The following is a 26557-nucleotide window of genomic DNA, read 5'->3' on the forward strand; positions in this document are numbered from 1 at the left end:
TCAAACTAGCCCATGGCCAGCTCCAGGACTGGGGGGGCAGGGTATGTAAAAGTGGTGTGAAGCCACCTTTGCTGCCTCCCTTCATCTGTACTGAGTGCTGCTCAAGACCTAGCTCTCCTATCATTGTCAATGCCAGTGAACCTGGCTTGTGCCTACACATAACATGGTTAATATATGGGATGCCAAACTGTGACTGTGTAGCTGGGAAGGCCCTCCTTCCAGCTCCTAGTGCAGCAGGACATCCCAGAATGCATGTTCCACATGATGCTGGTGAAACCCTTTGAGCATGTTCTTTGGGCACAATTCCCTGCTTAAGCAGCATGGGATAGCTGCTCAGATTTTTCCAGAATGCATTGATACATTTACACTTAGACAGGTGGTAGGAGTGGATGCACAAGCTCAGTCGACCAGTGGTTATGCTGTGAAGAAAAGTACTGTGTGGATACATTTCACCCATGTTTGTTGCAACGGGGTTGGATGAAGGTGTCAAGGTCTGGTTAAAAAGCACAGAAGTCCTTATGGTGTAGATGGAGCCCAAGTGCTTTCCTTGGAGGTGAAGTCTACATGATACAATCTGAAGCACATCTCTGATGGAAGAAAGCAACTCACAGAATCTACCTCCAGCCTGGTCCAGGTCTCCCTCTATCCTGTGACTGAAACTTGGTAACCTGGCTGGAAAAAATAAGGCACAGATCTGCACACTGCTTAAAGGCAATAATGAAATGAATGCCCATTTCCTTTGGAGCACAGGCCACATTCCATTAATTCTACAATAGCGTCTTTTGGTGTTATATAATAACAGGGTATTATACAGGGTGTTAGCCCTGTCGTAAATATAAAGGGAAGGGTAAACCCCTTTAAAATCCCTCTTGGCCAGAGGAAAACTCCTCTCACCCGTAAAGGGTTAAGAAGCTAAAGGTAACCTCGCTGGCACCTGACCAAAATGACCAATGAGGAGACAAGATACTTTCAAAAGCTGGGAGGAGGGAGAGAAACAAAAGGTCTCTGTCTGTCTATATGCTGCTTTTGTCAGGGATAGACCAGGAATGGAGTCTTAGAACTTTTAGTAAGTAATCTAGCTAGGTATGCGTTAGATTATGATTTCTTTAAATGGCTGAGAAAAGAATTGTGCTGAATAGAATAACTATTTCTGTCTGTGTATCTGTTTTGTAACTTAAGGTTTTGCCTAGAGGGATTCTCTATGTTTTGAATCTAATTACCCTGTAAGGTATCTACCATCCTGATTTTACAGAGGGGATTTCTTTACTTCTATTTACTCCTATTTCTATTAAAAGTCTTCTTGTAAGAAAACTGAATGTTTTTTCATTGTTCTCAGATCCAAGGGTTTGGGTCTGTCATCACCTATGCAAATTGGTGAGGCTTTTTATCCAACATTTCCCAGGAAAGGGGGGGTGCAAGTGTTGGGAGGATTGTTCATTGTTCTTAAGATCCAAGGGTCTGGGTCTGTAGTCACCTAGGCAAATTGGTGAGGCTTTTTACCAAACCTTGTCCAGGAAGTGGGGTGCAAGGTTTTGGGAAGTATTTGGGGGGAAAGACGTTTCCAAACAGTTCTTTCCCAGTAACCAGTATTTGTTTGGTGGTGGTAGCGGCCAATCCAAGGACAAAGGGTGGAATATCTTGTACCTTGGGGAAGTTTTGACCTAAGCTGGTAAAGATAAGCTTAGGAGGTTTTCATGCAGGTCCCCACATCTGTACCCTAGCGTTCAGAGTGGGGGAGGAACCTTGACAAGCCCTGTGTAAGAATTTTCTTCCCTTTAGAAGATGAAGATTATTCTCGATGGTTACGGTTGCTAGAGGCAACTATTCTGCAAAAACTGTTTTCTTAAAATTTATTTAGTTAATTAAAAATATTGTAATAGCAACTGTGTACGTAGGATCCAGTATCTCCTGTATACAGTGCATCTGATGGGCGAAGTGTTAACTTCTTCTGTAGAACCACAGATAAACAGGGAATTTGGGGATGAAAAAATGGCTGCCCCAATTCAGCTAATCCTAATGCACCATCTCCTAAAAAGCATTGGGACCCACGATCTGTCTTGTTTATTATAGAAAGAAAAGTAACAAAATGTGTGTGTGTGTGTGCGTGGCAGGGGGAGCTTATAATGGAGTCAATGCAATGTAGTTGGCAACAGGAATAGAACAGCCTTACATCAGTGACATTTTCCAGTGAAACAAACCTGTCGTACAGGGAACAATTTTTAATTAACTCTATATCTCATGTGTCGGGGAACGTGAGCAAACTTCTTTATGACTTTACTTTCAGCTCCAAAGTACATCCCAATTTTTACTCTCCAAGAATAGAATGGGGGGGGGGGGTGAAAGGCAGAGAAGGGTGGGTTTCTAAAAATGCACGTGAAATTAAGTGCAAAACAACTTTACAAGTATGCCACTGATTTTTTTTATCTGCTTCTTTTCCATAATGCAAAGCATAGTGCATTAACCATTACGTAGTCCTGAAAAAATTCATGTGGCACCAGAGGTGGTTGAAGGATGTATTGAGATTGGAGCCACCAAATATTTGGCTTCCCTTCCAAAAAGGGTGGCCCCACCCAAGACAGCAAGCAGTATGTGCCATACACACTGGGCAAATCAATCATCAGATCCCCAACTATCACCTGCCTGCAACTTCTCTCCTGCCATGAGATGGTTTGGGAGGAGCTGCCAATGGCCCAGAATGCACCTCTCCTTCCTGTGACATCTGCTGCTTAGCAGCAAAGCCTGGTTCCCGTGAAACTGGCTTTAGGATGTGATTCTGCGATTCTTTAGGGCGTGAGCTCCATGCGTGGAACTCCCATTGAAGCAAATGGTTGCTCTACATGAAGAGGGCCTAGAAGATCAGACCCTTAAACTTAACACCCCAGCACTTTGTGATAGGAAAGTCTCCTGACTTGGCTAGAGTTTCCCAAAAGGGACAGGAAGGGTTGGGAAGGTGGGAAGGGAGGGGACTGGTTGGCAGGGTGGTCCATTGCAGAGGGGAATGCACATTGCCAGTTCTCCCAAGGATGGCGGAGCTGCTAGTATCAAATGTGCATGCTGGAAGTCTTTATGAAGAATTCTTTCAATCAACCCCTCCGCAATAGCAACATGGCCGTAAGCCAGAATCTATCCATAGGATAGCACAGGGAATGTAGACATAGCGCTTGGAACAAACAGATTCCAAATTGCTATATATGGCTCAGTTCTGAGCCACCTCATGTACCCACACAAAAAAGTAACAGAGTGTACGGCACTGCACACTGCTCGCATAGGTAGGCAAGCAGTTGGAGCAGTCTCTACAGAGACGCTACACTCTGTCCCACGTATTTGGGTGAGGGTGGGTGGAGGCTTGGCCAGCAGAACTCAGCTGGGGCAGCAGGGCAGGTAATCTATGCCAGGTAAAGGGCTCAGGTCCCAAGTCTGGTCCTGGGGCAGTGCAACAGCATGGTTAGCCTTATACAGAGCTTGTGGCAAAGCCATAATTGAGCCCATACTGAAGCACTAGAAAAACAAGGGACATTTCTCCAGTGTGAGACCAGCCCTAACCCATATACTTTTTCCTGGTCAACAATATCAAATTATTATTCTTATTTGTCGTGGTTTTTCTATAGATGAGTGGGGGGCTTTGCAGATAAGCACCAGAATGCTCTGCCCCCAAAGAGTTTACAGTCTGAACTAATGGACAGGCAAAGAACTGGAGAAGGAATAAGAAAAGGGGAAGGTCATATTTGGCTTGGCACATCTCTTGCTATTCCAGGGACTTGATTTAAAATGTATTTTGTGTTTTTGGCACTGGCAGGAAAGGATTGAAAGAAGTGCGGTTTTAGTGGGGACTTGAAGAAGAAGAAAAATCAACCAGCTATAAATTAAACAGTCTGCAGGCCAAGGAGCACTATAAATGTAGCCAAAGATCCCCCAAATCTCATGCACATGTCTCAGTAGAGTGTTCTGTATGGGCTACGCAGCTGCTCCCAGCATATAGGCTGCAGCTGTGTTGCAGAACTGGAGGATGACGTGATGAGCAGCATAGATCATCTGAGATATGAGCCTGTGTGCTTTAACTCAACTCACACTGGGTTTCCAAAGTCCTAGAAAGCATAATGACAGATCCAGAGGGATTGTTAGCCCAAACCTGCATAATAATCTCATCCAGGATTTCCCTAATGGACAATAGTAAAGATGTTTCTCAAAATAATGGGAGAGTCAAATGAACCAAAGAGCAGCTAAGTTGGAGGATATATGATCCAGTTCAGGGGCCTTGGAGTTGGGAATGAGAGAGTCTTACAAGCTGTAACAGTTCTGGAGAGCTATGCCAGTGAGTGGGTAGCAGCCTCTGTGTTAAATACAAGGTCTAGGGAGCATTATATTTATGGATGAAGAATTATTTTATGGGGCCAAATCTTTCTCCCATTGAAGTTAATGGGAGTTTTGCCACTACTTTCAATAGGAACAGCATTTGATCCATAATGAGAAAATAATAATGGTAAAGAGCAGAAAGAACCAGCATTCACAGCAGCCAAGAACATTCTAAAGAGATGTAGGTAAACTATTTGTAGTTTGGGTGCAAATATAGGCTTTTACATAAAAGCCAGTCATTCCCCAAACATTTGTGGAGACAGGTGAACAAAAAGGGGGTGCAAAGTTTTATTAAGTTGCACCAAAATATCTAAAAATAGTTTGTTTAAAGTTCTTAAGTTTTGGACACTATATTTTTAGTTTAGCTTTTGGGCCAAAGTCAGCAGCATATAAGGCGGTTAAAGTGCTTTGAGATCTATAGATAAAAAGCACTATAGAAGAGCTAGGTATGATTATTATAAGGTGTAATTTACAGGTTATATGTGTGGGATTCTAAGTTGTTTTATTTCAGAGTAGCAGCCATGTTAGTCTATATCAGCAAAAAGAACAGGAGTACTTGTGGCACCTTAGAGACTAACAAATTTATTTGAGCATAAGCTTTTGTGGGCTACAGCCCAAATTACACAGACTTAGTCCCACTCACGGATGTGTAATTTACACCTCTTTGCTTAGTACCTCTGAATTTAGTCCATTATTCTCTATCCGAGGCAAACTGAAATGGCTGAAAACAAGTTTTAAAGAGATCACCTGACACAGCTTCTCAACCAATGAAGGGCCTTTACAGACTCCTTCCTGTGTTAGATTTCATTAAGGTTGGTTTAGATGACTATCCCAAGCTACCTAACTCACTATTGACGTGCAAAATAGCTTTGTTTCACCACTCACAGTTAGGTTATGCCCCATATTCAGAGATTTGCTTATCTGAGTCATTTCAGCCCACCTCTATTTTAAATAAGCTGGGGGAAGAAAGTCAGAGATCAATAAAAGTGAAGTACATAAGGCAGCCAGCAAGTAATAGCTTTAAGTATTCCCCCTAGAGACCTGCTGCACCAGAAACCTTCCACTTAGTGCTGGTGATCCTGACACCTCCTACAAACTGTCTGTGGGTGGTCACACTCAGTATGTGGATGGGAGACTTCTAAACAACACCCCTGTTGCTGCCAGAAATGGGATTGGTAATTCAGTAGGTAGCCCTCTTTTCTCGGAGTCAGTACTCAGTCAGTGGCTCAGTATGTTTGCAGGGGCATTCAGCTGCTGGTGCTGTTATTTTTTTAGTTGAGATTTAAAACCAATGTTCCCACTGTCATCATCTGTATTAAATGACACTTGGCCTTTCCCCTAACATTCGGGTGTTAACACCAGTGTCCTGAGCAAATTTCAAAGCAGTCATTTATATTCTGCCTCCTTAAATTCCCTGTTTGCAGTTTTTGTTGTACATGGTATTTTTCATTCCTGCCCTACACTGGCAAGTATTGTAGCTGTGTGCTGTTAAACAACCGAGTGTTTTGCCCCAGAGGTGGCTGCATTTTATTGATGTATTTAAATGATCCCTTTCTCAGTTTGTAACAAACAGTGCTCTCAACATGGAAAATGTAGTTATTATTATTGCCTAACTCTCCACTCCGCAGAGCATATTCCCATTGCAGGATCGGCCCCATTGTAATTAAACCTGTATAAGAAGCTTTGCTCATCTGTGTAGTCTCTAGAAGTGACCCAGGTTCAGCTTAGAATAAAGTAAAGGACAAACCAGATAGATGAGACAACCCATATGTTACTGACTGGAAAGAAAAACCTTCTCTTACTTGTATGTGATAAGACCTAAATATTCAGTCTGACACAGGGTTTAGCACTGTCTCAATGAGCCCTCATGACATGAATCTGTATCTTTTGTTCTTGCAGTAGTTTCTACTAGAGCCTTTTATTTTCAGAAATGTGAAAAATTTGCATGATATTAAAATGCATAATTCCATGGGGCTTGCCGTTTAATTTTTTTTTTTAACAAACAGGGCTCAGTTTCACCATTGTTCAGTTTTTCTCTTATTTAAGCAAAATTTTAAGCTCTTCAGCTGCTCTGCTGAGATTTTTCTTTCATTACTTTATGGCAGATGAAAGTTAAGAGGCCCAATTATGAACATTTTATGATGGCACAGAATATTATTAAAGCACTTAAGAGGTTATTAACACCTTTTATGTACCTCATTATTTAAAAGACTGCCATAGTTAATCATTTTAGCACCATTAAATTGGCATTAACAACAACCCTATGACTTACACTCACAAAATGTCACAATTTGACAACACTCATGTAATAAAACATCTTGGAGAAACCTGCAAGCTCCAGGTGAGTAATAATGCTTCTGGAAAAAAGGAGTTTTTAATAGCGTTATAGCTACAGAGAGGCAAAAGGGGCCACAAAGGCACTGCGGCTTTCGTAGGCCTTTCCCCCACTGAAGCATTTTCTTGTGCCCAAATGCAATTGGATGCCCTCACTCTCCATTTAGGGCCTGTTACCCACCAGTGGACAATACTGAGAATAGCACTTGACTATACAGGCCTGGGCACAGAAAAAAAAAGAATCATGTGATGCCGTTTAATGTCCACCAAGGTTTGAGATGGCTGGTCATAGCTGGATGCAGTGAGACAAGCGAAGGGCAACACTTGTTCCATACGTGGCTCTATCCATGAACAGGAAGCCTAAAGCTGGGCTCACCTGCCCTGAGTCCGACAGGATTCCCTTTCTTCAACAGGGTTATCCAGAACCAGCAGAGAAATAGGAAGAGTCCAGAAAGCTTTAGGTTTGAACCATGAAAGGGAGCCCATTATCTTGTCTTTCAGACACTAACCCTCACATACAAGTGACTGTGTATAAAATAAATCAGATCTGTGTACAAAACATACTGATACCATCGGCTGGAAAGATGCCATCACTGCTATCAAGGATATTAGTTCAACCATTTGGGGTAAATGTCAGCAATTCCAATGCAAAGAGGTCAAGACATTCTGTTGTTAATTGTGCTGTCTGTCCACAACAAAACTCCTAGTGTTTAATGTTAATCACTGGCTCTTGCCTATTTCCAAGGCCCCAGACGGAATATATTAAGGCTTGGATTTGTTTTGCTGTTTGTGCCACATCCATATCTGCAGCAGTTTAATGTTGATAGACCACCGTGTCTCTTACATGTATGACAGGAGCCCCTCGACAGAGAATCCTACACCTCACGTGACAGGCTAGAGCACTGCGTCCCAAATTACTCAGCTGTCTAATGTCAGCAGACTGAGAAGGGCTCTGACTAGTGAATCCACCATTGGAACAGAAGCTGGATTGACTTATTATTTGAAAAGGGCGGGGGGGGGAGGAGGAAGGGAGGGTGTTACCACTCATTAAAGTGAGAGATTAATAGCAATGCTTTGGGGACCTACCTAGATCTATCCTAATCCCCACCTTCAACCTTCCTCTGCATCCCTCCCTCTGCTTCCCTTCTTTAGTCCCTTCTTCCCCAACCCATGCCTTCTTGCTTCCGATTTTAAAACCCTTTATGGTCCCCTCTCCTCTTTTCATTTCCCTGCTCTCTAGAAGATGGAGCACATTTTTCAAAAGTGCCTGAGTGACTCAGAAGCCTGAGTCCCATTTTCAAAAGTGCCTGAGGCATTTAAGTCTTATTGGGACTCAGGCTCCTAAATGCCTCAGTCACTTTTAAAAATGGGATGCAGGCTTCTAAGTCGCCAAGGCACATTTGAAAAATTTGCCCTCAGTGTTGTTTGGCGGGTGAAGAGGATGGGCCCGGGTGGCTCCATCGTACTGGCCTGAATGTGCTCTCGTGGTCTAGCTGAGTACCCCAGGAGCGGCGGGGTGTGGGGGAGAGCTAAGCAACGGGATTACTGCCTGAATCTTTGGGCCTGGATCCAGATGCCGCCCACAACCGACTGCATTGTGGGAAGCCTCTCTGTACACAGGAGTCAGTGGTTGTGTCACTGAAGTCAGTGGTAGTTTTGTATCAGATGTCTGACAGGATTGGGCCCAAAGAAAGAGAAAAGCACAGGGATGAGGCAATATGGGGAACAGAGCTGTGAGAGTCTTAGACCTTGTCTACACAGGAAAATTTTATACCAGTTATAGCAGTATAGTTACACCTGTATAACCTCCTTGTGGACACTCGTATTCCAGTACGAATGGCTTTTTTTGGTTTCGCTTAAACCCCTTCCCAGGCAACATAATTAAACTTAAAAAAGCCACTCTTATACCAGAATAAGAGTGTCCACACAGCAGGGAGAGAGGTGATAATGGTGGTATAAGTCTATCAATTTAAATTCACACCTTAGCTAATACCAGTACAACTTTGCCTTGTCGACATGCTGAGTAGTTGTGCGAGGGTTCATTCATTTGAGCCAGAGCAGAGTTTTGCTTTTCTGCTAGGAAATGTAGCTTTTTACTTAAAATCCAGTGACAGTTCACAGCCCCATGGGAGACAAGTCTCCTGGATTTGCCCCCCCATCCCATTTTCAGATGCAAACAGCAATTTTTATGCCGTTTTTCATAAAAAAATAGTAAAAAACCAAAAGGGCATTTCTCGCCCATGGAAGACACAGCTCTGCTATAGAAGGAAGCTCTAACGTAGCCCTCAGCCCAACAACCCCAATTGGTGAAGAATAGTCACCAGTAAAGCTGGTCTGCAATTTTTTTCTGCGGCAGTACTTTCTGACAAAAATGAAAAAAACAAAACAAAATCTTTAAATTTTCCAGGTAAATTTTTGAATTTTTGTTAATCTCAAAACCAAAGGATGTGTGCTGAAAATGGGAGTTGTAGTACCTCATCACTACAAAAGTTTTTTTCTTCCTGCTGATAATAGCCCGCCTTAATCGATTAGTCTCGTTACAGTTGGTATGGCAACCTCCATTTTTTCATGTTCTCAGTATATATATATCTTCCTACTGTATTTTCTACTGCATGCATCTGATGAAGTGGGTTTTAGCCCACGAAAGCTTATGCTCAAATAAATTTGTTAGTCTCTAAGGTGCCACAAGTACTCCTCGTTCTTTTTGCTGATACAGACTAACACGGATACCACTCTGAGAAGTGTGTGAGAGGGTATCTCATAGTGCATACCCATTCCTTTCTCCACGGTTACCAATAAGATGATCAGCTGGTACCATTTGTAATGGACCAAGGTAAACAATTCCTATCACCCAATCAATCATACACCCAGATGATAAATGTGACTACCAGTCTGGGCTGATGTCTGGCTGCAGCCTTGCACATAATCTGCAGAATCAAGGGGTGGGTGGTTGTGTACGAATTGCTGCTCAGTTGTCCTCCCACCTGAGGCCCATTGACTCTAGCTTTGAGCAGGGAGAAATGCATTTCACTCTCCATACACAGAGTTCATTTGGACAGTCACTTTGCTATTCATCTGGCAGCCGATTTTAGTACTGAATTTGCTTTCAAACTGTTTTTTAACATGCTGGAATAGCAGATTGAGGACGTGCCTATTTTCTACCACTTGATTCAAGAGATCCTTACAAAAAAACAAAACCAAAAATGTAAAGGCCTTCAGGATCTCAGCTCCTGCATCTGACAAAGTGTTTTACTAACGTCCCAATTAAACGTACACTGTAGGAGAAAAAAGAGGTGACATATAGCAAGTCCCATTTTGGTCAATTCTTAGTCGAAGATGGGTTATTGTAATTGAAAAGTGAGTTGAGATTGTTGTTTTGTTTCTAATTATAAGACTTGATTCTAGAACAGGCAATCATACAAGTGAGATTGGCTCACCATCCCACTTTAACTCCACATTGTGTCACGTTGGAACGGAAATGGCCTGGTAAAAGCCAGGGAATGCCAAAAAGCCAGATATAATGCTGCCAGATCATTATGAAATATTCACAAGACATTTAATTTAACGTGGTGCTAATTGAATACTGACAGCATAAGTTACTCCTGCTTGCAGCAATAGTCCATCACATTTGGGCAAGCGACATTCTCTCCCTTTGATGCTATCACAGAAAGTATCCTGCACCTATTAGGGTATACAATATCTCAGGGTCCAATCCTGCTGGCCCCATGCAGGAAGAACTCTCTGAAGCCAATGGGAATACAGCTGCACAGAGTGAGGCAGGCTGGTCCAGTGTTAGGGAGTAGCTTAGGAGTTGAGAGAGGTGAGTTCAGTTCCCTACTCCCCACAAACTTCCTTTGTGACCTGGGGTAAGTCACTTAGCCTCCCTGTGCCTCACTTCCCAGCTGTACAATGGGGATAATACAATAGGGGTGTTGTGAGGATTAACACATTAAAGATTACAAGGTGCTCAAACACTAAGGGGATGTGTGCCAGATAAATAGGGATTGCAAGGTTGGAGTCTATGTGGGTAAGTTTTTTGATATAACTAAGGTATAAGTTTATGCCAGTTTAGCTCTCATGATTTAACCTCCCACCTCACATGCACACTGGCATAAGAATGCCCTTTTCCAGTTTAGTTTATATTACTTGAGAAGAAGCCACTCATACTGCAGTAAGAGTATCTAGAGGGGGTTCTGTCTGTGTAATGATATTGATACCACTGGCAAACTTTCCCATGTAGACAAGGTCTTATTTACTTCTCCGTCTGATTCTTTTCTAAACAAATGAACATACTGTTTAGTGACAGTTCTAAATTTGTTTATTGTTTTGTATGCTCAGTTTTCCCCAGGGACATTAAACGTCCCATCAGGAACTTTATTACTGTCTTAATTGTCTCTGGTTTTACTTATTTCAGAACAAAGTTTGAAACATTGCTTTAGAAGCATAATGTCTGGATTCTTCAGAGAGGATGTGTGGTCTAATGAGTTTGGGCCCAGGCCTCGGAGCCAACAACTCTTGAATGCTAATCTTGGCTCTGCCATGGCCCAGCTGTGGTTTTGGATGAGTAGCTTGACTCTTCTGCCTTGGTTTCCCAGCTGCAAAATAATAATGCTCGCATAGCGCAGAGAGGGGGTAATGAGGAATAGCTACATGTTAACATTTGAGAAGTGCCATGAAGAAGTAAAGTGCTGTGTGAATGCTAAATGCTATTACTGGCGTGCACAAAGTGGTGGCATGGATTAGGAGCAGCAGTGGGCCAACAAACGGACACACCACTTTGTATAATTATTTGAAGCATCACTTCAATGTTTTCCATTTCCTAATGCATCCAGTGGGAAATTCACAGCACCAGCGTAGAGCCAGAACAATAGTACAGTGGGAAAAACCCAGCCCTTGACCTGGGCTCAGGATACTGCAGAGCACTTGTGTGGAGTGAGGGCCAATGTGTAACTGTGGAACCAGGAGTCCCCTCCACTACCCCCAGCACCACCTTCCACACCAGCCTGTTTAAACAAACAGAAGAGCTCACTCCTTATGCACAGGGGGTACTGAGATCCTGCTACAATGCTGCTCCACCCTGTACCTCCTGTGGAAGGCAAATGTGGTGCAGAGAACTTGTGTGGGACCCTCTGTACAGGTCTGAATTTCACCCCATGAGATCGAGACTTTTTTTTTTTAAACACAGTGTGTTCCAAAAGTGACCCAGGACAGTTTTAATCTGGAGAGCAAGCTCCTGATCTGCCCTCCTCACCTATCCTTGGTAAAGAAGGGAATTAAAGGAGACTGGCTCACAACACAGGAAGGTGTTAATTGAGCTGACAGTGATTTAAGTGCATTAGTTCACTGAGTAAATGGCCAGCTGACTACATCTTCTAACGTGAACACCAGCTGACTATAAAAATTTATATAGTCCTAATACCACTGGAACTTGTAGAGAGACGAGGTCATGCCCTGGTCCTTAAGGGCTGGCTTTCACTAGAAAATACTGGCATTTTAGCACTTCACCTCACTCAAACCATGTTAATTATCACTGTGTAGCCCGTGTAGGTATGGACCATCATGTCCGGCTACGTCTTCATTGCAAAGAAAGGGGAATTTTTACATCAAGAGAGATTACTTGATATGCAACCCTAGCATAGACAAAGCACTGTCATTTTTACCTCCATGTAATTCACTGAAGTCAGTTCCAGTTGAGGGTTGTAGAATTGAACTTGACTGACTGCATCAAGGTAAGAACTACCTGTGCCAAATGACTGGAGGATAGCTAATGTAACGCCAATTTTTAAAAATGGCTCCAGAGGTCAGCACAGCAATTACAGGCCGGTAAGCCTGACTTCCGGGCAAACTGGTTGAAATTATAGTAAAGAACAAAATTGTCAGACACATAGATGAACATAATTTGTTGGGGAAGAGTCAACATGGTTTTTGTAAAGGGAAATCATGCCTCACCAATCTACTAGAATTCTTTGACGGGGTCAACAAGCATGTGGACAAGGGGGATCCAGTGGATATAGTGTATTTAGCATTTCAGAAAGCTTTGACAAGGTCTCTTGCCAAAAGCTCTTAAGCAAAATAAGCAGTCATGGGATAAAAGGGAAGGTCCTCTCATGGATTGGTAACTAGTTAAAAGATAGGAAACAAAAGGTAGGAATAAATCAGTTTGCAGAATGGAGAGAGGTAAATAGTGGTGTCCCCCAGGGGTCTGTACTGGGCCCAGTCCTATTCAACATATTCATAAATGAGCTAGAAAAAGGGGTAAATAGCGAGGTGTCAAAATTTGCAGATGATACAAAACTACTCAAGATAATTAAGTCCCAGGCAGACAGCAAAGAGCTACAAAAGGATCTCTCAAAACTGAGTGACTGGGCAACAAAATGGCAGATGAAATTAAAAATTGATAAATGCAAAGTAATGCACATTTGAAAACATAATCCCAACTAGACATATAAAATGATGGAATCTAAATTAACTGTTACCACTAAGAAAGAGATCTCAGAGTCATTGTGGATAGTTCTTCGAAAACATCCACTCAATGTGCAGCGGCAGTCAAAAAAGCGAAAAGAATGTTGGGAATCATTAAGAAAGGGATAGCTAATAAGACAGAAAATATCATATTGCCTCTGTATAAATCCATGGTACACCCACATCTTGAATACTGCATGCAGATGTGGTCGTCCCATGTCAAAAAAGATATATTGGAATTGGAAAAGGTGCAGAAAAGGGCAACAAAAATGATTAGGGGTATGTAACGGCTGCCATATGAGGAGAGATTAATAAGACTTGGGACTTTTCAGTTTGGAAAAGAGATGACTAAGGGGAGATATGATTGAGGTCTATAAAATCATGACTGGTGTGGAGAAAGTAAATAAGGAAGTGTTATTTACTCCTTCTCATAACACAAGAACTAGGGGTCTCTAAATGAAATTAATAGGCAGCAGGTTTAATATAAACAAAAGGAAGTATTTCTTCACACAGTCAACTTGTGGAACTCTTTGCCAGAGGATGTTGTGAAGGCCAAGATTATAACATCTTCAAAAAAGAACTAGATAAATTCATGGAGGATAGGTCCATCAATGGCTATTAGCCAGGATGGGCAGGGATGGTGTCCCTAGCCTCTGTTTGCCAGAAGCTGGGAATGAGTGACAGGGAAAGAATCACTTGATGATTACCTGTTCTGTTCATTTCGTCCGGGGCACATGGCATTGGCAACTGTCAGAAGAAAGGATACTGGGCTAGATGGACCTTTGGTTTGACACAGTATGGCCATTCTTATGTTCTTATGCTTCGTCTCCACTAGGATTTTGCATCAAGAGCGCTAACTCAAATTGGCTATCTTGCTGTAAAAACACACTTTTTTTGCAGTGATAATAAAACCTTGAACATCAGATCAGCTGCTCATGGGTGAACCCTAAGGTTTACATTATAGCGTTAACTACAACCAGTTGACGTGATGTTAAATACAGCTTATCTCAGTCTACACTTCCAGCAAAGTCATGTTTAACATCCTATTAGTTCACATGACTCCACAACTCAAGGTCTTATTTTAACATGGCCTAATTTGAAGACCCGACCTAAAGGGGTGTCAGATATTATGGTGATGGGTGCCAATACACGAACCCCAGATAAATAGATAGATCACCTACACTAGCCTTCTCCTCCATAAATTTCCCGCTGTTGCTACCACTGAATGCTACTTTCCAAGTGCCACCGTCTTTAGTAAGTTCAAATTGTGACACTGTATCACATATTCTTCACAGTGATATTATGATATGATTATGACATAGTTATGAAGTATTTTATGCACTATAAGTCATGTGAGATGTCATTGGAAAGGATACAATTTGCTGAATATGATTATGCTATTGGTATGCATGTATCGTTCTTGTATCCGAAGTTATGAATATTGACTATGTATCTATTTCACGTGTAGCTATTCCTGGGCAATGTCCACTAAGCAAAAGGCTCTCAATCTAGACGGCTGGCTGGGAAGGGCCCCGTCAAGTTAATGAGCCATTAGAGAGAACAATTGGCCTTAGGAGAAGCTTATGTCTCACCTAGGGAGCCTTCCTGAGGACCCTACAGAGAGCCTCCGAGTAATGGCTGCTGTGATACTGCAGGAACATGTGACCAGGTCACCTGATGCTGGACTCCATCTTGGGATGTCAGTATTTTTCCACTGATTGGTGTGGGAACCAAGCTTTGAAACAAAAGGTTCCCGCCATATGCAAAAGCTATATAAAGCAGGGGAGTGACATCATGGTGGTTTTTCGCTGACTCCCCCGCCCAAGATGACTTGTGGAAATAGCGAGAAACAAAGACTCAACTGTGGTAAGTGCTGGACCCAGGATGAAGGGATTTTTAGCCTGTGAATGAAACACCTGGGGATTCCAAGCTGTAAGCAGGTGCAGCTTGCCCCTTAAGAATCTGCAGCCTGCTTGTATCATCACTTAGGGTGAGAATTTTCTATTCATAGATGATCTATGTAGTATATTAAGCTTAGTTTGTATTTTTTGTTAATTTGCTAGATAATCTGCTTTGATCAGTTTGCTATCACTTAAAATCTATCTTTTGTGGTTAATAAACTTGTTTTTGCTTTATCTAAAATGAGTGTGTGGGAATCATAACTCAGGGCAGAAAGCTGTTGCATATTTGTCTCCCCATTGAGGGAGGGGGCAAATTTCATGAGCTTATGCTGTACAGTTCCCTGTTCAGTGCAAGACAGTATAATTTGGGTATACATTCCAGACGGGGTACATGTCTGAGTTGCTGGGAAGTACGCTAGCTGGATTCCTGGTCAGAGCATCTGCATATAGCTGCACCTGGGTGTGTCCCTACCTGTCCGTATGCTGATGAAAGGAAAGGCTGAAGCTTGGAGAGGGCTTGGCAGCTTGTCCCAGCAGTACAGTGTAAAAGGGAGCCCAGGCTAGTGGGTCAGGGGGGCTCAGTGATACCCCAGTTCCAGGTGGCACCCCGGGGGGGAACCTGTCACACAAATGAATATGCATTTCCTCCTGTCTGCATAACATAGCCTCTTAAGAAAGGGATGCATGACATGCCCCACCCTCCATGGAATCCTGCACCAACTGATTCCCATAACTACTTCTCCTCAGAGGAAAACTAAATTATGCTCTGGAAATCATCTAACTTGATTCATTTTATTCTGGGCTAGAGCAAAGCCAATAGACAGTGGGAGGACTCCATTAATAAAGTATTTTTTCCAAAGCAGAGAATACCAAAGGATAACACAACAGCAAATTACTGCATATTTTAAACTCTTGTAGCTAAACATACAGTTCTGGGGCTACGCCAGGTATCTTGTGGTGCCAGTGAAAATGGGATACAGATGTTCACTTGTTTGGATGGAGACACTGCAATAATTCATGCCTGCTACAAATTATATGATGCCTTGTGCTCACAAAAGAACACCTCTATCTTTTTGTCAGTAATGAGAAAATATATTCTAGCTGCCTATCTTAAGGAATACAATGCCTGTGAGGATTTGGAATCTGGAAAGTTGGTTCTTTCTTTTCCATAATGCTACCTCTGCTGTAGAAAGCACTGACTTCTAAAAGGAGTCAAAACATGATACAAAACAAATGGTGTGTTAAAGCCATCACTCAGAAAATCAAGTCAATTAGTGGCAGGTACAGGTGTAAATCAACTTAAAATGTTTGAGTAAAAAGATATGTCATGGCACAAACCCACAGAAAGACCATGAGAGAATTTGCCATGAAAAAGCAATCTGAAGTGTCAGTGGGGCCACTACAGACTTCTGCTGTCTATAGCCATGTTGGTCAAGAGTGTGAAGAGGTGAGATTCCCAATGGACACAACTGTGCTGGCAAAAGCCACTGCGATAGGTGTAGCTATACTAGCAAAACTGGACTTTTTCTGCATAACTCATTTAGCTCATGGGGAATGAAATAACCTGTACTGGCAAACATTCAGTTTTGCTGGTATAAGCTTTGTCCACACTAGGAGTGCTAGTATACCAGAATGGCTATACCGGCAAAGTATACCTAGAGTAGACCTGGCCTGGGACTTAGGCGCCTAAGTGCTTCAATCCCTTATACCAATGGAATTGTAGCTGCTTTTGAAATTTGTACCTCTGGTCTTGCAACCATTCCTTTTGCAAATAGCTCCATTGGAGTCAATGGGGTTACGCAAGGCAGTAAGAGGCTCAAGAATCTGCCCCATCCATTTCAAGAACTGGGGGGGAATGTGAAACCTGTCAGACATACGCTGAAAGGGAGTAAATTTCCAAAATGGGTAAGGCCTGCCCTCCCTCTGCAGATGGAAGATGCACCTGCAAAACTGTCATCAGCATATGGAATTCTGCAAGCAAGTCTGAGTACTTACACCACTGACTTGCACCTTCAATCAGATTTCTGCCAGCAGAAATGCAACTAGATTTGCATCCACAATTCAATGGCAGGTCCAAGAATGCAGGGATAAGTCCAGCAAGGGCAAATGGCATCCCTAAAAGACAAGTCACCTCTCTGGAAATCTGGCCCCAGATCACTTAGCTTTCACTCTGGCTATAATTTTTTCCTGTTTTTCTTGCAACATCTGTATTTAAATAAAGGATTTTTTGCCTCTCAGTCCATTGTCTCCTGGTGAAACCTTCACTGGAGCCAGAGTTAGTGCTGTGTGCTATCACCAATTTCATGGGACCTTGTGTGAAATTTTGTAATGTTTGCAGCATTTTGTCCCCACCGTTTGACCTTTATTTGTAATTTTGACAACATGGCTATGGACTTGCTGAGACTAGGGCAACTTGTAATGTAGCAACATCAAAACTGTTACACCATGGCTAATGTCTAATTTACCCCAGTAATCACTAGGATAAGTCACACGAATAAAGTTCCCATCATGCATCAGTGCATCACATCTACACTGGTGTATCCACACTAGTGCAAAAACAGAGACAGAGCCTATTTTTGTTCTGCAAGAGTTCTCAGAACATAAATTTCTATGTGTTTCCAATGTGGAAAGTATAGTTACTTTCATTTGCAAATGAGACTGGATCTGCTCAAGAAATTGGCAATTTCCAGTAAAAATAGTGCCCATTTTTTGCCTGGAAAATATAGACCCTTTTGAAAATTGTCCCATCAGATTTGGAACAGGATGGAGGTGTGTGTGTGGTGGGGAATAGTGCCATGAATTTCAAGTCATTTTTCATTTCTCTGGGCGTATGTCACACACCTTTAGTCACAATGCTGCATTTTGTGTTGTCACATTAATTTTCACAGCAACAGACTGATATAAACACTGTGACTGCAGTGCAGAATCAAGCAAGAGAAACTGGATTATTTGAAGGCATAAATATCTTCAGTGATACTGAGGGGAATACAGGAAACAACCAGCCAAGAAATTGCTTTTTGTATAAATGTTATCTTTTTACAAGTGTGCTCCAGTGTGAAAGTCTAGGAGCAACAGGGAAACCAGTGACCTTTTAATCCATTTATCAAGCTGATTGTCGTTCCTGTTAAAGTGAGGTAATACAACAATGAATACAGGAGGAAGAAATTCAGTCTGCATTCAGAAAGTTTTCTGAAATACAGGGGCCCAATCATGCACGATCCGCACAAAGGGAACTCCTACGGATTTCTGTGCGAGTTCTGTGAATGTATGAATTACAATACCAGGCTCAAAAAAATGATGTATTCATGACAAAAGATCAGCACGCACGCATTGAACCAGATCCTCCAGTGCTACAAAGCCCGCATGAAGATTCCTTTTGTGAAGGGGAATCCTTCAGGGGCATAGAACCAACAGAATAGCTCCTACACCTTGTTCCGTTCCAGCTAATGGTGCAGTGAGCTTGGCCTGGAAAAAGTGGGTACGGCCAGGCATCCCTGTATCCTAGAGATCCCTAGTGGGTCACCCATGCTTTTGTCACCTCCAGACTGGATTATTATAGTGGGTTGCTACATGGCTGCCATAACTCAAGGTCATTTGGAACCTTCAGCTAGTGCAGAAGGGGGTGGCTCTCTTCTGAAGCAATGTTCTTTCCCAGTCTACTTACCAGCAACGTTTCCCGCAGGGAGCAAATTACACTGGAGCTCTATGATCTGCACTGTCAACCCAATGATATCTGAATGAAATTTAAACTGTTACCTTTATCTCATAAAACATTATATGATTAAGGCCCTGCCTGTTTCACTGACCACCTCTCCACTTGGCTCAGGAACTGAATTCCTTCTTTGGCCCACCAGAGCCCAGGTTTCTGGATTTTCAATGCATGCTGCAAAGCTCATCTCTGCTACCAGTTGTTTTCAGACGAAGGGCTGAGAGTTGCACTGGGTCCGGGGAGATGACTTTTTGTAATGTTTGGTTAGAGATTGTTGATCAGTGCAGAAGAAATAAATGCATAAATAATGGCAGTGGGAAGTGTTCCATGAACCAAGTGCTGAGTAATAACATGAGAGGACACCCTGTTTCTAAAACTAAACTGGCTATTAACAGAACTATTTACAGAGATCATAGAATATCAGGGTTGGAAGGGACCCCAGAAGGTCATCTAGTCCAACCCCCTGCTCGAAGCAGGACCAATTCCCAGTTAAATCATCCCAGCCAGGGCTTTGTCAAGCCTGACCTTAAAAACCTCTAAGGAAGGAGATTCTACCACCTCCCTAGGTAACGCATTCCAGTGTTTCACCACCCTCTTAGTGAAAAAGTTTTTCCTAATATCCAATCTAAACCTCCCCCACTGCAACTTGAGACCATTACTCCTCGTTCTGTCATCTGCTACCATTGAGAACAGTCTAGAGCCATCCTCTTTGGAACCCCCTTTCAGGTAGTTGAAAGCAGCTATCAAATCCCCCCTCATTCTTCTCTTCTGCAGGCTAAACAATCCCAGCTCCCTCAGCCTCTCCTCATAAGTCATGTGTTCCAGACCCCTAATCATTTTTGTTGCCCTTCGCTGGACTCTCTCCAATTTATCCACATCCTTCTTGTAGTGTGGGGCCCAAAACTGGACACAGTACTCCAGATGAGGCCTCACCAATGTCGAATAGAGGGGAACGATCATGTCCCTCGATCTGCTCGCTATGCCCCTACTTATACAGCAATTACAGCTAGCATTTCAGCCATGTGCAAACTAACTGACTTCCTGGTGCCTCCTCCAAACTCATCCTTCCTGCAACCTGTGCTTCTCCCAACAAGTTCCATGCAGATTGCTCCATGAGGGAATATCACACTGTCCGAACAGATTTTGCTAATAAAGGTGAGTTGTGTATCCACATGTATGCTACACTTCTTACATTTTTCCCACTCGTTGCTGGAACTGCGTAGTGTTTTGTAAAACTTGCTCTTCTGAGGCTGAGAATGCAGTTCCCAGTTGATAAGGCCAAGCTTCTGACAACAAAGGTCCTGAAGTGGAAAGTCACTTATACCTGAATGGCTTGCAGTAGCCAGAGCTTTTAAACCAAGAACAGATAATGGCATCTTCATAATGGTGTGTACGTTGCCTGACACTAGACTGGACTGGATCTGAAAATTCACTCATAGCCAGACCTGCAAACACAAATCCACAATTTTTGAAGGGCAAGATTCAACTGAAGTTCTTAAGCCCTTTTTTATTGTATAAAGATCCATTAAAATTTTCAGTCTGAGCACATTATTTTTTTAACAAAAGAGCACGATACAGCCCAATATATCAGTCTGCAGCAAAGTGATTTGTGTCATGAATACTAATATGCATTTGACGGCATCACATAAATTCAACATTTTGAGAAACATTAGCAAGTTGTAGCTACTGTACTTAAGAATTTTTTCTTTTCAGTTACAGAGAAAAGGAATCTAGCAAGAGTCTATAATTGTATTCTAAACAAATATGGCTTGGGTAATAGTAAAGCTTATGTGCGCCATGCTAGACCTGTGACTAGTGCACATCATTGATTTTGTCTACATTAATCACCCTAAAGCTATAGGAAACATAAGCTGACACTGTGTAGATCTGATTTCCATATTAATTTGTTGTTCATTAGAAAGATTTTCTCTCTCTTATTTGCCGCACCCCCGCTGCTGCACGTTCATTAGGGGAGTGGAATGTATTCCAAATATTTCCTAGCACAGGCAGGGCAGATGGCTAAAAGTAATGTTGCAAACTCCTTTGGAAAAGGAAAAAAAAACAAAACACCAAAACCAGAGGCATCAGCTCTCGTAATGCTGATGTGTTTCACATTTTTATATCCCTTTGGGTATAAGACATTTTATGTCAGGATTATGTGAAGGGCTGTATATAGATGTGTATGTATCACATTTAGGGTGACCAATAAGAAAAAGCCCCAAATATCGGGACTGTCCCTATAAAATAGGGACGTCTGGTCACCCTAATCACATTAGAAATGTGATGGTTGTGTGGCTACTTTTTTTGTTTGTTTTGCAAACACTGGGGTAGAGAGTCAGGTGAAGTTATGCACAAGCCAGAGTCATCCCCAGGGAGAATTCTGTCTGTCCCAGTTGAAAATTTTTCTGTGAGCAACCAGCATACCCGCTGCACTACCGTAAAAGAGACGTTAGGTGGTGAGGAATGCAGGAACCATGGCCCCAAATTGTTTCAGACACCAAATGCCCCCCAGGGTCCTGGATGGTAGCAGAGACTGTGCTTCCCATTGGTGTCCAAACCAGCTTTACACAGAACAAGAGAAGGAGTAGAAGTTCCTTATGTCTCCTCCCACACTGCATAGATACTGGCCCCATGGAAGAAGAGATACCCTGCACAGGTCTAAATGTTCAGATAATGACAGAATAAGTAGCCACGAGTGCACTTCCCTCTTGACTCCTCTGTATAATCAAGAAAATGAAATGGAATGGAAAATTCAGCTCTCAGATCCACTTGAAAGATCTCAACATTGACTCTCTGCTCTCCCTCCATGCTCACTTCTCCTGCTGATGTCACACAGATGGGAGAGCAGAATACCAGAGTCAAGATCTATCAGGCAGATCTGCGAGCCCTAAGTGTGGGTAACAAAAGGGTTTTATTTGTTGTCTTGCCAAAGACATCCACAGCTCATGCTTAGAATGATCTCCGTTTTCCCATGAGCCTCTTGACCTTCAGGTCCTTTCTCAAACCAACACTCTTGCAATGAAGCCTTGTAAAAAAAACTCCACTGCTGGATTCTTATCTCTCTTCTGTTCACACCAGCACAACACATCAGACACAAAGAGTCTGAACCGAGTGTCTGCGTCTTTACTTTAAGCTCCTTTGCAGCCACTGTGCCTTCATGTTTTCAAAGTGCTTAAGAACAGCGGTGGCACTCAGTGAGTAATAAATAAACCAAGAGAGTAGGTTTGCCAACCCTCCTGGATTGTCCTGGAGTCTCCAGGAATTAAAGATTAATCTTTAATTACAGATTATGTCATGTGATGAAGCCTCCAGGAATACGTCCAACCAAAACTGGCACACCTAAAAGAGAGAGGGGCTCAGATAGAAGTTCGAACCCTAGATCTGAACTGAGGAAAGTTCCTCCCTGGCAACTCTTAGCCACTGTTGAAAACAATTCTCTCAGGGGTGTGGATGGAGACAGTCAAATCAACAAATACTGCAGCTCAACATGCTAGAAATCTGGCAGAAGGAAATGTGTTTGACCCTGTCTACACCAGTGAGTCACCCAAATCCAGCACATAGGGAAGGGCTTGGAAAAAAGCTGTTTTTGACACCAGTTGCAAAACCCAGCAGGATTTCAAGTGCAGATGCACCCTTGGGGTTTAATTTTCAAAAGGGATGAGGCCCAGCCCTTCTTTCTGTAGGCACAGTTTGCAGTGTTAAAATGTGTGGGTGCAAACTGTGGAACTTGTGCCGCTAGCTATACACAATCAAGTGTTAGAACCCAACTTTGACCCAGCAATTCAATGGCGGGCTCAAATTTTGAAGGCACAAATTGCTCCTCAATTCAGAAAAACATTTAAGCGTGTACTCAGCTTTAAGTCCCTGCTTAAGTCTCACTGACTTCCCAGGAGCCTGATCTTTCTTGTCTTCAATTTTTTATACAGTTACATGTATGTTGCCTTCATTAGGACTTAAGTACATGCTAAAATGCTTTGATGAATTGGTGGCCAGAAAGAGGATGCCAATCCTTTGAAAATTTTATCCTCATTATCCACTGTTAGGCTACTTAATGAACCAAAGCATGAGATCACCCTCGTAATAGATTAGTACTTATGTGGGACCATTGTGTTCCTCATTGGAGAGCTGACTTTCGCTGTTCTTTGGCTGGGAATAGCTAACACTAATCCTTGTTAATACCCCCTAGAACTGCCTAGCAAACAGTGTTTCAGCTGAGGTTTAGAACCCTGTCTAAGCCATAACCAGACATATATTTTTCAGTGCTGTGTTTTAAACTACTTACCATCAGCTGGCCAAGAGTCTTCAGAGATGAACAGTGGGGATAATTCCATTATCAAGACTTCTTTTTAATATTTTTTTACTGAAATGTTGAAAAATGTATTTTATTCACAATTATAATGTGTTGGAATGAAGTTTATCCTGAGTAATTTATGGCACAGGCTACATATGTGTAAAATATTATCACAATCATATTTTTAATTAAAATGTGTTAAGATGATGCCTCCCCCTCCAAAAAAAATCTGAACCAAGATTAAGTTTCTAATTGTTTTAACAGTGAGATTCAGTTCAGTGAACACAGGGCATATTAGTTTCCTTGGAAACACTAGCGATGTATTAGCTGTATAAAATCTACAATAAAAGATCTGCAAAAGTAAAGCCTCTAGGTCTTAACTGATATTATAACTCTTTTCATTTTAAAAACCAGATTGATGTGTGCCCCTGGGAAGGAGTCATTTTGGTGTGTTCTGTTAAGCCTAAAATTAATCAGTTTACAAATGACCAAAATCATTAGGAAAAGAATCTAAAATGGAAAACAAAAACCCTCTACCAACCCAATATTTCTGATTCATATGGTTTATTTAAATGTGACTGCAAATACCACTGGTGCAAGCACTGCAGAGCTCAGGCAAAACTCCCAATGACTTCAGAAAGAGCTACAGAAATCTGGCTCTTTGTGTTTTAACATATATTTTATTACTATTATTTATTATTTAACACACATGGTATTATACGCCAGAACCTCAGCTGGTGTAACTTGGTGTCGCTTCATTTACACCAACTCATGATGTGGCTCCATAAATTAGTCATAGGCATATAACACCATATGTTTTCATGACATAAGTTTTGGGAGATGTAGTTCAGCCACGGAGCGTGGCACAATGAGGAGAATGGTAGCATGAGGTGCCTGAACCACAACTCCCATGAGGCAATGTGGCAGCTCAAATGGACACATATCAGTGTCAATCTGAACCAAAATGCAATATTTTGTTTCAATTCTCCTGATGGAAAATCAGAACATGTCCGGAAAATCAAAATTTTCTGTGGGAAAAGTTCTATTTTATGGGAAACAGCCTTTTCTATCGAAAAAACATTTTGACAGAATTCCTGATCAGCACAGCACAACACCACTTATGGGGAAACAATCTACAATATTTTAATATGTGTGATTCACTGTGAGCAGAAAATGTGAGGTTATATAGTAACTAAGGACCAAAATACTGCAGAATCTTGTTTTTAAATTAAGCAAAAAAACACTGCAGATAAATTACCAAATGTATGATTTTAAATATCAGCGTACAGAGTAGATGGCTGGGTTTTAACATGTAAGACTAATAACTCCGTTAAAATCATTTTAGCAGCTGCTGAGTAAATACATTTACAGAGAACATCTATATGGATGAGTTTGTATTTTGGGATTCCCACTCCCAATGCCCTGCTTCCTTTTTTCCTTCCCCTTTTGTGTTGAAGCTTCCAAGTTAACAGGTTTATTAGGTAATGATGACGATGTCAAATGTGCGACTATGCAATCAACAAAGCCTCTAGACTGTAACATATACATATAAGTTGAGCAAATTGAGTGCAAGTTCAGCAGCTCATCCCCAAACAACAGGCCTTTCTAAAGCAATAGGTCTATTCAACTATGTGCCTGGCTGATTGCCACCAAAAGCTGTGACCAGTCAAGCACAGTCCAAGAGTCTGCAACACACACACACACACACAATCCCCAAGAAGACTTTTCCTTGTGCTCTTTAGTGATTTCTGTCAGCTGCAACCAGATCACTTCCATTGCACTTTTCCCTAGTGAGCAGTAATCAGATCAGATCTTTCATAGAATGAGATTCCTAAGGCATACAGTTAAAAGCATCAGGAAGGTGGAATTGAGGAGGGTATGAAATAATAGGAGACTAAAGAAAAACGGTTCAAGAGTATAATCTTGTTCCAATTGAAGCCATTGATTTTTTGGGAGCAGAATCCATGTGACAAATGTGAAAAGGGTTCTTTTGAATTTACTGGGGGGGTTAGTACACACCTTCTGCACCCAGTTACACAGAGGTGCCAACAGTGAGTTGTGTTTAAACTAGGGGCATACACAAGCATGTGTCACCGAAAGCTTTTCTGGTTTAATAACACGGTAAATAACAATTCAGTAGTCACTAAGAGCTGCTGTTATTTTGTAATCTCTGTAAAGTGCTGTGTATGTGTGAAGTGTCAATAATCAGTGCAGAGAATGTCTGAAACTTTGTTTTTAAAAAATAAGGGCCATATCCTCAGCAGGTGTAAATCAGTTCAGCACCATTGAAGACAACAGATTTGCCAATCTGCCCATGTGAGGACCTGGCGCTGAGACTTCACAGATAAACAGTGCTGTATTTGATTTAAGGTTTAGCATTTTATGACCCACAAGGGCCCTTATCCTTCAAAATGACCATTGTTACAACTACGAATAAGCACTGCCCTTGATGGGAAGCACTTGTGAGATTGGGTCCCATGTGGCATAGAAAATATATAAGCCTGGATGTGCTTCTGTATCAGGCTGTTTGCTTGTGTGTAGATTTCTTGGGGAAGCTGATGCGTGTGCACACACAGATGTGTGAGTAACTTGACACAGGTGAATAGTGCTATTAAACCAGCTCCATTCACATCTGTAAAGGTCCTCCCCTGCATAAGTCTTGCAGGATCAGGTGACCTAAAAAGCTCCTTACTTCTGGCATTATCCCCTATTTTTATTTATTGATAATATTAAAATGATACCATATAATTAAACATTATGGGCTTTATTCTAGCAGGTGCTGATCACTCATGACTCAGGATCAGATCCTAATAGAATCAGGCACAGAAATCCAACATATTACAAACCCTTTGTCTAGCCTTTGTGATGAATTTATCTTGAAAATTGCATTTTTCCTTTCTTTGTGAGTGCAGCATGTTTACTTCTCCCTTTCTTACTGGAACACGGGTGTGTATATTTTGAATACACTGAAGCTACCAAATAACAGAAGGAATTAATTTATTTTTTTTAAAAAATAACCAAGAAGACAGATCTATGTCTAAACTGAACTTCATCCGTGGCAAGAAACAATTATGGCTTTTAGGAACGTGTCTCCATCGCTTCGTAGACAGAGACACTGGTGCTACTTTTGCAGGAGGCAGAACAAGTGGGGAGCCTGTCTCTTTAATGCGTCTAGCTCAGGGAGAAGAAGCTGTTTATTCCTTTGTGATAGCAGTGGGTCAAACTGAGGTTAGCAGCCCCTTTTTACAAGAGCCTCTGATTGCAAGGGTAATGAATTGTGTCTGTGTGCAGACACCTCCTCCTCCCTCCCTGCAACACGTGGATTTAAAACCCCACATGGACAGCTGGGTCCTTCCTCCTCTTTGCTGATTAGCTCCCTTGCAACCAGTGGAAACTTCCACTTGAAGGAACTCAACTTTTGATTGGCTGAGCGATGGTGTCATTTACATGTGGAGACACAGAAACCATGTCTGACACCCACTTCTTGGGGGTCTGAAGAGATTTAAA

At 42.0% G+C, this 26557-nt stretch overlaps 1 long non-coding RNA gene across 2 annotated transcripts in view; it reads right to left on the minus strand.

Annotated features, from left to right (window-relative positions):
• Nucleotides 1-26557, minus strand: part of LOC140897000 (uncharacterized) — a 47848-nt gene that overhangs the window by 11343 nt on the left and 9948 nt on the right. For both annotated transcript variants that reach the window (XR_012154661.1, XR_012154660.1), the window contains exon 2: nucleotides 23042-23119. This is a non-coding gene — a long non-coding RNA (uncharacterized lncRNA). The remainder of the gene's footprint in view (nucleotides 1-23041; nucleotides 23120-26557) is intronic.

This window comes from Lepidochelys kempii, chromosome 13, assembly GCF_965140265.1.
Source record: "Lepidochelys kempii isolate rLepKem1 chromosome 13, rLepKem1.hap2, whole genome shotgun sequence".
Classification (NCBI taxonomy): Eukaryota; Metazoa; Chordata; order Testudines; family Cheloniidae; genus Lepidochelys; species Lepidochelys kempii.